Raw genomic sequence first — 15,834 nt, 5'->3', positions numbered from 1 at the left:
GTATAATTTACAAAAAAGTTAAACAATTGTTGAATTGTTCCAAAACATGATTTCATTTGAACAGATGTTTGTGCAGCACGAACGCCTATTAAATGAAGGCTGTGAGCAGTGCATGGAACAAATCTCGCCATATCGTTTAAACGTAATATCCTGGCTTGTACCCCCTTGTATTTACCTGCCATATTCGCTCCATTATCATATGACTGTCCTCTTATATTTCTATTATTTAATCCGTCTGATGTTAACTTTTTTTCGATGTCATTCGCAAGTACTTCGCCGTTTTTTTCATGTGTCACAATAAAATCTATGAAGGTTTCTTCAATGCTACATTTATTCGTGTTAGGATCAGTGTCAACATAGCGCAAAATGTGAGTTATCTGTTCCTGGCGAGAAGTGTCAGGTGTGCTGTCAAATAAAATAGAAAAATATTTTGCTTTTTTAATATTTGAAATAATATGTTGTCTAATTTTAGAAGCAGCTATATTAATTATATCATTTTGTATTATAGGAGAGAAATAATTTACTTGATTTTTCTTATGACTTTCAATACGTTGCGCAATAATAGGATCGTAATGACTAATTAATTCTATCGTGTTCAAAAAGTTTTCACATTCGGGAAAATTTTTTACGTTTTGCGCCCCCCAAACCTAGTTGCGCCCGTGGCGGGTTCTCTTTCGCCACGCCCTCGTTACGGCACTGGTTTCTGACATGCGAGGACTCTGATGACCTGGTCTAAAGGCGACACCGCGTAAATATAAGCAGATGTACGCTGGTATTTGTGTCTTATTAGTTATGCCCATAAACACCATTTCAACCTATGAAGAAAAAAATATATATATAATAATCCATACAGCACTGAGTTACGGTAGGTGTTTCTATGGAGTTTCATGTTACAAGCAATAATTATCTCCTACTGTATTCTTTCAGTTATCGAAATTAATACTAATTATTGTAAATACTGTGAAGAATTAAAGCATAAAATGACGAATAACGAAACTCATGAACGCCAACTGCCATATGACGTTGAGTACACCGGTTCTCGTCCGATCACCGAAGTTAAGCAGCGTTGAGCTCGGTTAGTACTTGGGAGGGTGACCACCTGGGAATACCGAGTGCTGTTGGCAAGTTAAATTTTTTTTTTTTTTTTTTACCTTCTTTCTCTGCACTTTTTGATGATTTTTTTTTTTTTTTAAATCATCTTTCTAAAAGCTTTGGAAAGTTTATATGCATCTTTCTTTTTGAATTTTTCAATTATTTGATTTGTTTCTTAATATTACATTACGAATCCATTTACTTCATATTTATGTTGTATTCAACGATAATATCTTATTAGTGTGATAAATAAGTAAAATAAAAGCATATTTTATATATAAGCTTGAACAGAACAAAACAATTTTTAAGATGCGCCCTGCTTTGCACCTATTTCTATTGTTTAAAGCAATGACCAGATTGTCCGGTAGACCATGCTTAGATGTATTATACAAAAGTATTTGTATAATACATCTGTTAGTTCATGCCTAGTTTAAAATATGCATAGATTTGTTTCTTTCAATCAACGTTTTATTATTACCATTATTATTATTATTATATAAATACTAATATTATTTATTACAATTAATTTTTATTTTACAATCACGCTACAGTTGTTCAAGAGAAGAAAGTTGAGTCGTGAACTGTAACAAATGCTTCAACGAACTGTCGTCCGATGGAAATCACATAACGTGTAGAAAAGGCCTTAGGAATCTTCACTTTATATGTGCCAGCCTTTCAGAAGCTACCTGTCAACATAAATCCATTGCAGAACGCGAGTTTTGGAAGTACCATTACTGCACGCAGAACAAAGAAATGCAGCCACCCACAACATGATATAAATTAACAGCGCAGCCAATTTTACCAGAGGCAGAATCAGACGAGGAGCTGAACAGGGGAAAAAAATACAGGTGAGTCCTATACTTTGAATTCTTTAAATATACTTTTAGAAAACGGTTTAGAAACTAGAACTATAAAAACCAGCCTAATATTCTCTTGTCCAAAAACTCTTCGATAAGCAGAACGAACAATCGTGGAAGAAGTACTGTAAACAGTAAAAGATATCAGAATTAGCTTGATAGTTGGTACCTTAACGTACCAACTAACAGGCCACATAATTTGATGAGACACCCGAACTCCGTCAAGATCTTAATTCCCTAAAACTTCTAAATCAGCAATAATATAAAGAAAACCTTGTCATAAATGAAACTTCGTCGACATAAAATCTCAGAGTTTTAAAGTTAGGCAAATGGAATTGACGTTCCCCTATAGCATAACGATATTCAGACCGTGAATGGGATTCCTAAGAAGAGCAAAAATCAAGGTTTGCCACAACCCGCTCCAATCATTGTTCGTCTGACAAGCAAGTCCACAAGAGGCAATCTCATGAAAGCCAACAGACTGAAAGAAACAGTTGCCAAGGACTTAAACGCATCGCAAGATAATAGTCTCTGATCCACAAATAATTACCAATATTTGTGGATCAGAGATGCTAAGATATTCTGGAGGAAGTCACAAACTTCAAAGTCTAAACAAATCAAAAATTCAGTAGACATAAATAGGCTGCTATAATGAAAACAAAAGACTTCTACTTACATCAAAAAGAATACTTCAACGCAACAAAAAATGAACGTGAACCATCGAACAGATGTAATAATACTAGAATATATCAGAGGAATATACAGGTTGGTTCAAAATTCCACCTACAAACTTTGAGGGGAGATAGAGAACATCGAAATCAACCATATTCACATAGGAAAGCATGACCGGAAACGCAACCGGAAGGTACTAACAGGGACAGAAAGATACAGAAATAACACAAGGCAGTAAGTATTGTAAAAAACTTTATTAGGCGTAACTGAACAGTTCAATAGTAGTTGAATACATAATATGGTAAACGAGGGGCATGTCTGCCATCTCAGAGTTCGTGAAACGACGCATGTTCTTCGTACGACGTAGAAAACTTCAATGAGGAAGCCCCAATTGCTCACCTGGAACGCTGGCGAACAGCGCCACCTATCACTTTCGGGTGGCGTTTTCCGGTCATGCTTTCCTATGTGAATATGGTTGATTTTGATGGTCTCTACCTCCCCTCAAGGTTTGTACGTGGAATTTTGAACCATTCTGTATATCAAACGAGAGGACTCTCCATACTGCATATTAAAATCAGAAGCATTAGAAAACATTGGTTAATGTTGCAGGTTTATATGAAGAATTACACCGGTGTTGTTGATACGGTATATTGGTACTAACAGAGTATTCCTTACTAATGATGTAGCAAATGTCTTCCAGATTCCAGGCTTTCATCGACACAGATCCTGCCGACAAACAAAAATTGGGGGTGGAATTTTAATATTTACGGAACATAAATTAATAGCAAACGAAACTGTTTATAAGTTTGAGCATGCTGAAATCAGAACAGAATAACGATCTTTTATGACTATTAAGGACTTATGAGATTCCGGATCCTCGACATTAGAACAGCAGATATTAATTTTTTTTTTACTGTAGTTTAGCTATATTAATAAAATCAAAATTAAAAATTAGTTTCGAAACTAATTCTAAATTTTTATTTAAAAATACATTTTTTAAATTATCGAAATAATATAAAGTAAGAAGAAATTATCGATATCTTTAGAACATTACGTTGAATTTCGAAAGGAAATAGGTGTCTCTCTGATACCTTTCTTCTTTAGAGTCCAAGTCCAAGATCAAGATAAATGTAATTCGTAAAATTATTGTCGCAAGTTTCAGAAATGCCCTTCAAGGAGACTTGGAAAATTCACATATGCAAATCCTTCTCCTCTCAGGCTATTTTTAAATGCAGTTTTCATATTCACCTAAGCAAGATACTTCTCCTATTAGGCCCACTTTAAATGCACCTACTAGAATTCCCGAAATTCCAAACTGCCCCTACCATGAGCTCTATGTCTGTTTTGTGGAATCAAAACTTGAAGTTTCTTTAAAAAAAGCCATTAAGGAAGAGTTTTTCTCCTGGTCGTTATCTTTACTTGGTCGTTATCTTTACTTGGCCGTTATCTTTACTTTCTCCTGGTCGTTATCCTTTCATTTGAAATACATATTCGTGGTTTTATTGCTGTGAGGACTTGGTACGATTTGCTCTTTGGTTTGAACAGAATCGGATAGAATCCTTTAAACGAACTGGAAAAACTTTTATTAACAGCGTCTCATTTGAAATGAATCTCATATGAAGGAAGAATGGGTTTTTTCCTCTGAAATCTCGACCTATTCATCCAGAAAAAATAGAAAACCGACTGGAAACAAAGAGAATAACGATACCAAATCAGCATAATAAATCTTACGACTTTGGTTCTTCAACTGCAACTACAACCAAGCTAGCCCATTTCGGAAGGAAACGATATATGCACCGCACCGTGTGGTTGAAAGAGACCTAAGTTCGATTTTTGTTTAGATAAGCGAAAAAGATTAATCTGAAATAAAAAAAAAATATTGTCTAATTTAACACAAATTATCCAGTCTCAGCAAAATTGGTTAAATTTTTTTGACTTGGGAACTCGATTTTTCATTCCAGAAACTTACAAACCAGCTTCAGAACACACGGTAAAGTAAATAAAGTAAAGAAACTCTGAGAATGCAACTGATTGCTCAATTATAGCTTGAGTGCATTCCATGAAGTTCGTAACTGACCTTCTCCAGGAAGCAGTGGATCAAATGCCGTGTAATAAAGCTTTATATACGAACAATGGTAAGTGAAAAAAAAAAGCAGCTTACTGACTTTCTTTTAGAAGATTACGCGTTGGAAGAATTGGTACAACCATTAGATTGTCTTTCTTCTATATTTTGAAACAGAAAAGACCCCTGTAGAACAGTTATATAATGACCATACATTGACCATTTGTTGATATTCTTCAACCAATCCATTGCTAACTTCGATGGCATAACCAACTTCGATTGGTTTATGCCATCCCTTTGACTAGATGGTCTGCTTTCCAATAAAGATTAGTGGATGAACAAAATAATGTAAAAATACCCGTAACATGAATATGAAGAAATGTACCATTGACTTCTGAATCCTGTCTCTGAAATGAGGCATCAATAAAAATGCGTTTCAAATGAATTTTTTTTCATAATTTCCCTATAAAGCCTATTGCGAAATTAAACACGAAATTTGTTACATCTTGTAAGAAATTTGTTACATCTTGAATTTTTGAACTTTGAACTTAATTGGTTGATGGACTGAGTCCTTGACTTTTTATCCCTTCATCTGGATTTTAGTTTGTGGGTGATGAGATTATTGTTGGTAATTTACCCACTCTTTGTGAGCATTGAGGCTTTTTATGTTTGAAACGATCTGAGGGTTTGTAGTCCGCTGCTTGTCGAATTAGCTGATTTGGGTGATTATCCGTGATTGTGAAGAATTTCTCTGCAATCTCTGTCATGTAGGTCTTAATATCTGCAAGATTAGCTTCTTGATGTAACTGAATGTTTCTGATGAACCATGGGCCATTAAATGCCATTCTTAGGCATTTATTCTGTATTATCTGAAGTATGTTCATGTTGCTTTTAGTTGTGTGATCCCAGGTTGGAGAGGTGTAAGTTAGTTGCGGTCTGATTACCGATTTGAAAAGGAGGATTTTGTTGCTTATGCTTAGGAAGCTGTTCTTATTCAAACGTGGATATAGCTGTGCTATGGTCTGACTTGCTTTAGCGGCGACACTATCTATATGTGACTTGAAGTTTAGACGTCTATCAAGATAAACTCCCTGATATTTGGTAGAATTGTCCCAAGGAATGATTTTACAAAACATTTGTATACTTGTATTCGGTTCTGCTTTACGTCTGGTGAAAAGCACTGCAGAGCTTTTGTTTGGATTAATTGCGATGCGCCATTTGGTGTATCGCAATCAAAGTACCAATCCTCCAATTCATTGAACTGCTCTCTTCAGCTTGATTGTAACCAGGTGTGAACGGAGGGATCTGGCTATAATGATTGTGTCATCGGCATATAGAGCGGTGATAGATTGGGACAGTTTGGGGAGATCTGTTATGTATATGGAGAAGAGTAGGGAGATAGCAGAGAGCCTTGAGGGACTCCGGCCGTGATTCTCCTCTCTGTGGATCTGATCCCGCTGAGATTTATTTTAAATTTTCTGTTATTTAGATATGATTTGATAAGTAGAACGAGTGTTAATGGAATACCAACTTCGTGTAGTTTAAAAATTAGTCCGTGATTCCACACTATCAAATGCCTGAGTGATGTCCAGGAAAACTGCGCCAGAGTGTTGGTGCCATTCATACCCTTGGGTTATATGTTCGACAACTCTGTAAATTTGTAGCGTTGTGGAATGATATTTCCTAAAGCCGAATTGTTCATCTTTAATGACATGGTTGATATCTGTTGCCTCTTGAACCCGTGTGAGAATAGTACGTTCGGCTATCTTATCTATGCATGAAAGAAGGCTGATTGGTCTGTAATTTTCAGGAAACTGTGTATTGTTTCCAGGTTTGGGAATTAGGAAAACGTCGGCAATTTTCCATCGCTCTGGGAAATAATTTAGCTGGAGGATGGCATTAATTATGTCTACCTGATGCATAACCCCTTTGCGGGGAAGTAGCTTGAGCACCTTGTTTGTTATTCCATCTGGACCCGGAGCCTTTTTGTTATTTAGTTTTCTTAAAATCTCATATATTTCTGTTGGTGACATGGATTTGTTATTGGATTGGAGTGAGGCATTTTGAGTTATTTTATGCACTTGGGTGTGAAGTTTACTTATGAAATTTATATTTGTATTCGTATTATTGGGGCTGCATTGTTTTTCTAAGCTGTCCTGGAGGCTGAGGGAAGTTGTTTCCAATTTATAAATGTGGTGGTGTTTTCCGTTAAATCTTGTATGGTGCCTAGTTGTAATATGATGGGATTATGATCAGAACTTAAGTCGTTGATTGCTTGTATCTGATAGCTGTGAGCTATTTTTTTTTATAGCTATATTTAGTACATCAGGACATCCAGTTGCTCCGCAATGTGTGGGTTCAGTGGGTCCTATTACTGTTATATTTCTTGAAGTCGTGTAAGAGTTGAGTATTCGTCCGTTAATATTTGAGTTTCTGCTGTTCCAGACTGAATGTTTGGCATTAAAATCTCCGGCTATAATCACTGCTCTGCCTGTATTTAGTATCACATCTAAGTCAGATTCAAAGAGTTATTTATTTGGGGGTGGGGTTGTAGGCTGCATATATCGTAATGCTGCTTGTGTTTTCCATATGTATTTCTAGTCCTGTAGTTTCCATGTGTTCTGTTTGGGGTTCGGCTATTGAATTATGTTTTATGTTTCTTTTAACAAAGATGGCAATGCCACTACCTCCAGCAAAGCATCTGTCTGTACGATAAGTGCCATAACCTTTGATTCTGATTTTGTCACTTGGACGAGGATGTGATTCATTTATGAAGATGATGTCTGCTTGGGTTTCTGCTGCAAACTCCTGTAATTTGATAGATAAACCATTTGCGTTCCATGAAACAGTTTGTAGCGATCTCGAATCTTAACATAACATAGCATCACTGGCCAGAAGGGCGAAGCAAAATGTTTTTTATTCCCCGTTGTCTGATAGGGAGGGTGAATTGAAAGAAAGATTTATGAGCTGTAAGCTCGCCCTGGGGGGGGGGGTCACGGAGATTAATCGTTGTTGCTAGTATTTAGGATGGCTTTTGGCCTCTTGTGTTTGAAGAGGTCAGTTTCATCATAGTTTGCTGCCAGTTTCACTAGATCGTTGGGGTGCGTAGAGATCTTTGAGAAGAATTTTTCCGCTGTAGTTATTTGGAAGGAGTAGATGTAAGGGATGTTTGTATCTCTATGCAGTTGGACGTTTCTCACAAACCACGTTGCATCCATGATCATGCGCAAACACATATTCTGCACTCTCTGCAGTCTGAGGATGTTGGTGTTGGATGTGTGGCTCCAGGCTGGAGATGCATATGTCACTATGGGGCGAATCGTCAGCAGGCAGAGGAGTACTTTGATTCTGGTATTTAGCTTGCTTTTTCTAATTATTAGAGGGTAAAGTTGTGCGATGGTTTTAGATGCTTTCGCGCATAAGGCTTTGAGGTGTGTTGAACGTTAATCTTTTGTCTAGAATTACCCCATGATATTTTGTTTCTGTTTGCCAGGGGATTTTGGTGTTGAATAGATAAAGGTCCCCCTTGGGAGTTGCCAATCTTCTGGTGAAAAGTCTCGCTTTACTCTTTTGGGGATTCACTTGTAATCTCCATTTGTAGAACCATTGTTCTAGTTTTAGTAGGTTTTCTTGCAGATTTTTAGTGACGAGATATGGTTGTAGAGATCTGGCAAGTACTGCTGTGTCATCCGCATAGAGTGTTAAGATGGATGACATTTGGTTGTGTGGGATGTCTGCCATATACATCGAGAATAAGATCGGGGCCAGTAGGGAACCTTGGGGAACTCCCGCAGAGATCCGTCGCTGACTTGAAACTGTTCTGTTTATTTTGACTTTGTGTGTGACCTGGAGGTAAGATTTAATTAGGTGGACGATTCTTGATGGTATGCCTGCTGAGATGAGTTTGTGTAGTAATACAAAGTGCCATATCTTATCAAAAGCTTTTGCTATGGCGAGGAAAACTGCTCCAGTGTGCTGGTGCCAATTGTAGCCTGTGGTGATGTACTCAATTATCCTATGAATTTGCTGAGTAGTACTGTGATGTTGTCGAAAGCCAGATTGTTCCTTGGGAAGGATATTTAACTCGTTTACTGAGGCTTGAAGTTTGGAGAGGATGATTTTTTCGGCAATTTTGCCTAAGTTTGAGATTAGGCTGATGGGTGGATAGCTTTCAGGCAGGTGTGGATCTTTACCTGGTTTATGCACTGGGACCACATCTGCAACTTTCCAATAGCTGGGGAAATAGTTAAATCGGAACATGGCGTTGATTATGGTGGTGAGATGTACGACAGCTCTTCGGGGCAGCAATTTAATTATTTTATTTGTTATGCCATCTGGGCTAGGGGCTTTTTTATTCTTTAGCTTCTTTAGAACTTCATAGATTTCCGCTGGTGAGGTGTTTGCAGGTTTGTTGTTGCAGGTGTCGGTGAGTTTTAGTACATGTCTGACATGGAGGTGTATTTTATAGACATGCTTGATGTCCAAGTTGTCGTATGTAGGGCTACACTATTTTTCTAGGCTCTTTGCTATCTCTTCAGCTTTTTCCGCGTCCGTGTGTACTAGGCCCCTGTCTGACTTGAGTGGGGGAAGAGATTTGTTTTTGTTTCTGAGGCTTCTTAATATGTTTCAGATGGAGCGTTCGCCGGGTGATACAGAGGCTAGTTTGGCTTCCCATGTTTCGTTCCTGTGAGCTTTAAGTGCTTCTCTAACTTCATTGTTCAGTTTGTTGAGGATCGTTTTGTCATGAGGTGCACGGGTGTTGTGGTACCTTTTCCTTGCTTTGTTTTTGTCCCTAATTAAATCCATGATGTCTTCGGGTAGTCGGTTTGGCTTAAGAGTGGCTTTGGTAGAGGTGACAACCTTTATGGCTGCGTTGATTTGCAGGGTCAGGCTTTGACAGCATTTTCAATTTCTTTTATGGATCGACAGGTCCAATGTATTCCAATAGTACTTCTGGTAGTTTTTTCCATGGGATGAAGGAGTGGGGGGGAGGCAGCAGTTGTTCTTGCTTTTCCAGCTGGAGCAGGATTGGATTGTGATCGGATGTCAGCTCGTTTAAAGAGTCTAGGCTACACTGTAGCTTAATATTTTGTAGGATAGCAATGTCAAGTATGTCGGCTGTGCCATACGTACTATGATGTGTTGGTTCTGCATGGCCTGCCACCACTGCATAGTTTGAACTGGAGTAGCTGAAGAGGGTGTAGCCGTTTCTGTTGGTGGGTTTGCTGTTCCATGCAGGGTATTACGCATTTAGGTCGCCGACAATGATGACTTGCTCTTTATTGCCCAGGACGGCATCCAGATCTGAATGTAGTAGATTCTTTGATGGAGGGTTGCAAGCTGCATAAAGTGTTAGTTTCCCATCTGAGTAGTAGTTGGTACAGGAATACTACTATTCTTGTGAGCTCTAGATTTCTGGTTGGGGGGCTGGTTACAGAGTGGTGATGGATGTGGCTTTTTATGAAAATGGCGGTGCCACCTCCTCTATAGTTTTTTCTGTCGTTTCTGTGGAGGAGGTATCCTCTAACTTTGGGGTTGTCTGCTGGTCTTAAGTGATGATGTCTGGGTTGTATCTCACTGCGAATTCTTGGAGTTTCAGAATCTTGTTTCTAAGTCCGTTCGCGTTCCACGCGATGATCTGTAGGGAAACTGGGGTGCTTTTGTTGTTATGCATTTATGAGAGCTGCTAAGATGGATTGGGTTTCTTGTAGAAATCTTTTTCTGGAGTCCGATGTGGGGTTAGATTTGCTGAAGTCTTGCAGCATATTTGCGAGGGAGTTTGTGATGACGGCTGCTAAATTTGGGTATATTGTTCCTGAGTGGCCTTTGTTGAGCGGACTGCATCTGCGTAGGTCTTCGTCTGCCGTTTGTGGTTTGCTTCGATCGGGACTTCTGGTTGCGGCCGTTGGTTTTGTATCGTGTTTTGTCGACCTCTGGTGGGTTGAGGAGCTGGGGCTACTGCTACTGGTTTTTGTAGATTAGTAAAGGGAGCAGATCGTCTGTTTGTTGGGTGTTGTATACATCTTTTGTAGTTTGCTGAATGCGGGCCCCGCAGTTTGCACATTTAGCCGGAGTGGATTTCGGCTTGGTGCAGGTGTTTATGTGGTGGTGGTTCTCACCGCATAAGCAATTGTATTCAGCTTTACATAATCTCTGGGCATGACCATGCTTTTGGCACTGTCCTGATGAGGTCCTTTTTTTAGTGGTCCAGGGCTGATTTATAGCCCGCAAATTGATGTTGGGTCATATATGTTTTTGTATGCCTGGTGGATCTCTACTAAGACGAGTGGCATCGGACTTTTGTCTGCTGTGGTCATTCTGCTGACCTTGATGGTGGTAGGTCTTGGTAGCAGAGATCAGCGGCTATGTCTTCTGTATGTATGTGCTCTGATACTTCACGGAGAACCACCTTCAGGTTCTTCTCGGAGTGGAGGGTGAAGGTGTGGTATTATACACCTTTATTGTCTAGCACTTTTGTGAGTCTGAAGTAGTCCATTATAGTGGCAGGTTGAATTTTGATGCCTTCGTCTAAATTCTTTGCTGTGGTGTATGCTATCTGTAGATCAGTCATAGTGGTCCTTAGTTTCGTCCACCTGTTCTTTTCTCTTAAGATAATTGGGGGAAATTTCTCTTTAGTGGAGGTAGGGGGGTCAGCGTTGTGTCCGTTTTCCTCCATACCTTCATCTGTGGGTGGTTCTGTCGTCTGTGTTTTGCGTTTTTTTCCGCAGGTGGGTCTCTCTCCTTGTTCCTGGGGGGGGGGAGGGGGTTGGAGACCACCAAATCCAGTTTTTCCTCTGTATTAGCAGTATCTTCGCTTTCCTCATCGTCTCTCGTTGTGGAGTACAGGTTCAAGTAGCCTGGCAATTCCATTTCAAATTTTTTTTAGTAGGCTTAGCGCCAGTCCTTTGTCTAGTGTTTCTATCATGGCGTCGGTGTCTATTTCGGTCATAATTACGTCTAGTAGATTTTGATGGAGGGAGGGGTTGGTCAATTACTATGACTGAAAATTAATAGCGAAACCTTACCTTTCGCTGAACGAATCTCACACCTGGTAAAGTTTTTTTGAATTCACAAGTTTGCTTTTTGCAATAGGTACCGTTAAAACAATCATGAAAAAATCACTACTCATCACGCATTCACTCTAAATCGACCATCACTACGAATTCCAATTCCTACCATCCCGAATCTTGAACACAAACATTGATTATTTAAAATTATTATTTATTTATAAAAATAGGTGTTCGAAATATTTTACATTTTTTTAAAATTATTAATTAAATGAAGCATTTTAGGAAACATTTTTTGCATTAATATTATATTTTACATCTTTTTTAATCTTTAAATTTCACTAAACTCATATATTTCTTAAACATTAAATACTTATGATTATTATTTAACTCTAGTTAAATAAGTTAAATCTAGTTAACTTCTTTAACGTAACTCTAGTTAAGAGTGAATCAAGCACAACACAACAATCAAAATTCTCGATATACATCGCGAAAATTCAAAATTAAGAACGGAATTATATTTGAACATCTCACACAACAATCTGTAAATATCTAAGTATAAGGGTGTTCGAAATATTTTATATAAGGGTTGTTTTAATGAAATGAATTTCATATTTTATAGCGAATTTTGCTTTAATCAGAAGTTTATGTATACATGCAAGAGGGAAAAAATACAACTTACTTCGAGACTTTCTTAAATTCATTAAAAAAATTATTAAAATTAAACAAGATATTAATGTATAGATCCTTCGTAGCTCAGGCGATATAAACGAAGCCCTTTGGTGGGAAAGATTTGGGTACGATTCCCATTCATGACATGAGGAACGTTTATCTTGTCTCTTTCGACTGAAGGTGAGTTAGCAGGTCTCATACGGTCTCAAGAAACCTTTAAAAATGCGAACACCACCAAGTTCTGAGAGAAAGATTCACATATGCTTGAAAAGAAGAACTTTCTTTTCTCTGTTATAAGATATTTTTGTATTGCGCAAAAAATTCAAACAGTTAGCTTGATTCTTTTGCATTTATACCTTTTTTGTCACGAGTTTTGTTGCTAGTACACACTGTTCGAGTACACGCTATACCTGAATAATGTGGTTGAGAAAGATAAGACAGGAAGTTTGGATTACAAGCGTTATTAAAAGTCTTATAAGAATATCTGGCTTTAGTCGAGTTAATCAGAGCAAGATTGTAATGTCTACCAATAAACGCAGTTGGTTATATGAATAAAAAGAAAATCATAAATCCCAAGCAATGTCAGAATAACTATACAAATTGAATCATTATGAAAGTTATATTTGTAACCACAATTTGCAATTTCTTTATATACCGCAATTTTTATTTATTTCATAATATATAAGTCATAATTTGATAAAAGTTTTATAAATTACATAGGAAAATAAAATTATAAAAATAATTATTAATATTTTACTTGGAATTTCTTTTTATTTGAAGAAACGTTGGAAATAATTTGATAATTTTTTGATACTACACCTTTGATAATTTTTGCTATAAAATATATATAATTAAAAAAATGTGATTGCAACTATTAAGAATTGTATTTATATATTTATATTTATGTTCTTTTCTCTTCTCATCATATATAAAATCGTAAACAGTACTAAAACCGATGTTACTGCACACCATTAACCTCACAAACATCACAGACACACAAGACAACGCCATTCACAAACATATCACTAATTTTTTCTGGAACAACAGGAAACACGAAGTGCGCAGGGCCTTTCTCCATCTTTCCCCCACACAAGGGGGATTCGCCCTGCCAATTCTCAAATACTGCCACCTAACCAACACTGCTCAGACCATACGGAAAGCACTGGCATCAAATCACCCTTCCGGCAATCTGATTAAATACTTCTTAGGATTTTTCCTACCCTATTTCGGGATCACTGGCTACGCCGGACCATGTGTGGAGAAGGTGCCTGAGTGGTACTACACAATATGCAAACTTTTCAAAAAATTGGCAACGGATGGAGTTCGAGTGCTTCAGCTCAGCCCAAACAAGCTGTACTGGAAAATTTTTGACAACTTTGACTGGGAAAAGCCCGATCTGGACACAAACGAAGAGGTGCTGTTCACCAACATAAAAAACAGCTGGGGACAACCATTTCACAGGGACTTGGCCTGGAGAATCGCCTACTGCAGACTCCCGGTGAAACTGGTAAAATCAGCCTACAACCCGCGACCGTGCAACCCCTTCTGCGGCGCGATAGAAACCGTAGGGCACTTCTTCTTTCATTGCCGCCAGCACAGCGTGTTTGGCACAGACTGGCTGAGGTGCTTGCGATCCCAGCGCTCACATTCGCCGAAGTAGTCTTGCTACAGTTTCCTCCACCAGTAACCAAAAACAAGAAACATCTGATTTTCGTAATAAATGTGATTAAACACCACATTTGGAAAATCAGGAAAAAACACCTTCTTAACAAGGAGGATCGCATCTATCTCTGTGTTAAGAACTGTCTCTCAGCCTACCTCCGCCGCTTCCTGGAGCAGGAAAGGTACTTACGGGGAGAAGAGCTGTTCCTGAGGAGATGGTGTGATCCACCAACCATCTGCCAGATCATACAGGGGGGGGGGGAATCCGGTTGTGTCTACATCTATAACACCTTCAAGTTGTAGGTGTTGACGCTATCTCGATCTTCCTTCCTGATCAGCGTTTAAGCCACAGGTATGTCTAGTCCTTTCGCAGTTGAAAGTTTTTCTGTCCCCAGGTTGGGGTTGACCTGAACAAACCCGGACTGCGAAGGCCAACATCGAGGTGGTCCCAAGCCCTTTTCAGGGCGGGATCTTCCGGGCCAGGTCATCTCCCTTCTTTTCCTGGTTATATGTTCTGGGTTTGCTCGGCAAACTCATTCCTCTATAGAATTCTCTTCCACATAGTCTTTAGATTTATTTACACTTGTTAAATTTGCTTAGTCTCTCCTTTTTTTTCCTTTTCAGGATTTTTCCTTTTAAAAGTGAAAAATCAACGACCGTTTTAGAAGCGCCCCTGGGGAGGGGGATCAACAGCTAAAATAGGTCAGCTGAGGCCTCTTTTATCTACTCTACTACTATGCACTCTATCTTTATTTCCTCTCCTACTATCTGCTGAATCTCAGCCTATCTTACTCCACAGGCCAATGATGAGATACGTTGAACTCACAAATTATTATTACAAAATCGTATAATCGAACATAAATAAATGAATATTTAAATAAATATAAATAAATATAAAGAATCGTGCAATCGAACATAAATAAATATAAATGTAAACAATCGTACAATCGAACATAAATAAATATTTATATTTATTTACATTCTTTCTCTTCTCATATTTTTGTTCTTTCTCTTCTCATACCAGGTATCTGTTTTAAATAAAATTGACGACTTTGAACAGTGAGAGAGGAATACCTCTATCCATAGGCTCCAAAAAGAGCAAGAATGTTGGAACATTCGAGATTCTGATTCGATTTACATTTTCTTCGGCGAACTGCCACAGTATAGCCTGCTTAGTGGTCTCCGCGCAAACCTAGAAATAATGAATTCGGCATTTCCAATCTTCCCTATGGTTTGACACCATTAACCTGACCACTGACAATATTAGGAATTCCCGTCTTTGCGAGTCCTGTTTTACCAACTCAAAAACTACTCAATTCCTGTCGTGACAAAATCACCACCTTTAAATCAAATTACACGAAAACCTTGCTTAACGCGATTAACCAATTTATCAATTAATGAGCGCGCTAAGCGAAATCGTGTTAAGCGAATACAATAAGCAATAGGAATAATTATAATTCATCCATCAGTTAGCGTAAATGTGGGAAAAAATTACAGAATAAACTATATTAGAGGATAAAATCATTAAGGTTAATAAAAATCAATTGCTTATATTTTTATTTAATGTCTAAACATTTGATTGAGCTACTTTTTTACAAAAAAAAAAAAAAAGTAAAGATATTTGAATCGTGCTCGACTTTTTCATCTTGTCATGCAATTTCCGATAACTAGTGATGATCGCTTTATCAAGATTTCGGCGGACTTCGAAGCTTCGCTCCATATCAGGATCAGCATCAAACAAACATTTTCTTAGCATATTCAATGTGATTGAAAACTAACTCAAGTTATTTTGCAGTTAGCATCTTAGTTA

The 15,834-nt window shown here is 38.0% G+C and overlaps 1 non-coding gene across 1 annotated transcript; it reads left to right on the top strand.

Moving 5' to 3' along the window:
- Positions 1-1,005: 1,005 nt before the first annotated feature.
- Positions 1,006-1,124, top strand: LOC150095129 (5S ribosomal RNA). The gene has a single exon (XR_016550202.1). It is a non-coding gene; the product is annotated as a 5S ribosomal RNA (ribosomal RNA).
- Positions 1,125-15,834: the final 14,710 nt, after the last annotated feature.

The sequence above is a fragment of the Typopeltis vanoorti genome, chromosome 21 (assembly GCF_054136105.1).
Source record: "Typopeltis vanoorti isolate ZY-2024b chromosome 21, IOZ_Tvanoo_1.0, whole genome shotgun sequence".
Lineage (NCBI taxonomy): Eukaryota > Metazoa > Arthropoda > Arachnida > Uropygi > Thelyphonidae > Typopeltis > Typopeltis vanoorti.
The sequence above is the reverse complement of the archived record's forward strand: the minus strand, read 5'-3'. Positions and strand labels throughout refer to the sequence as shown.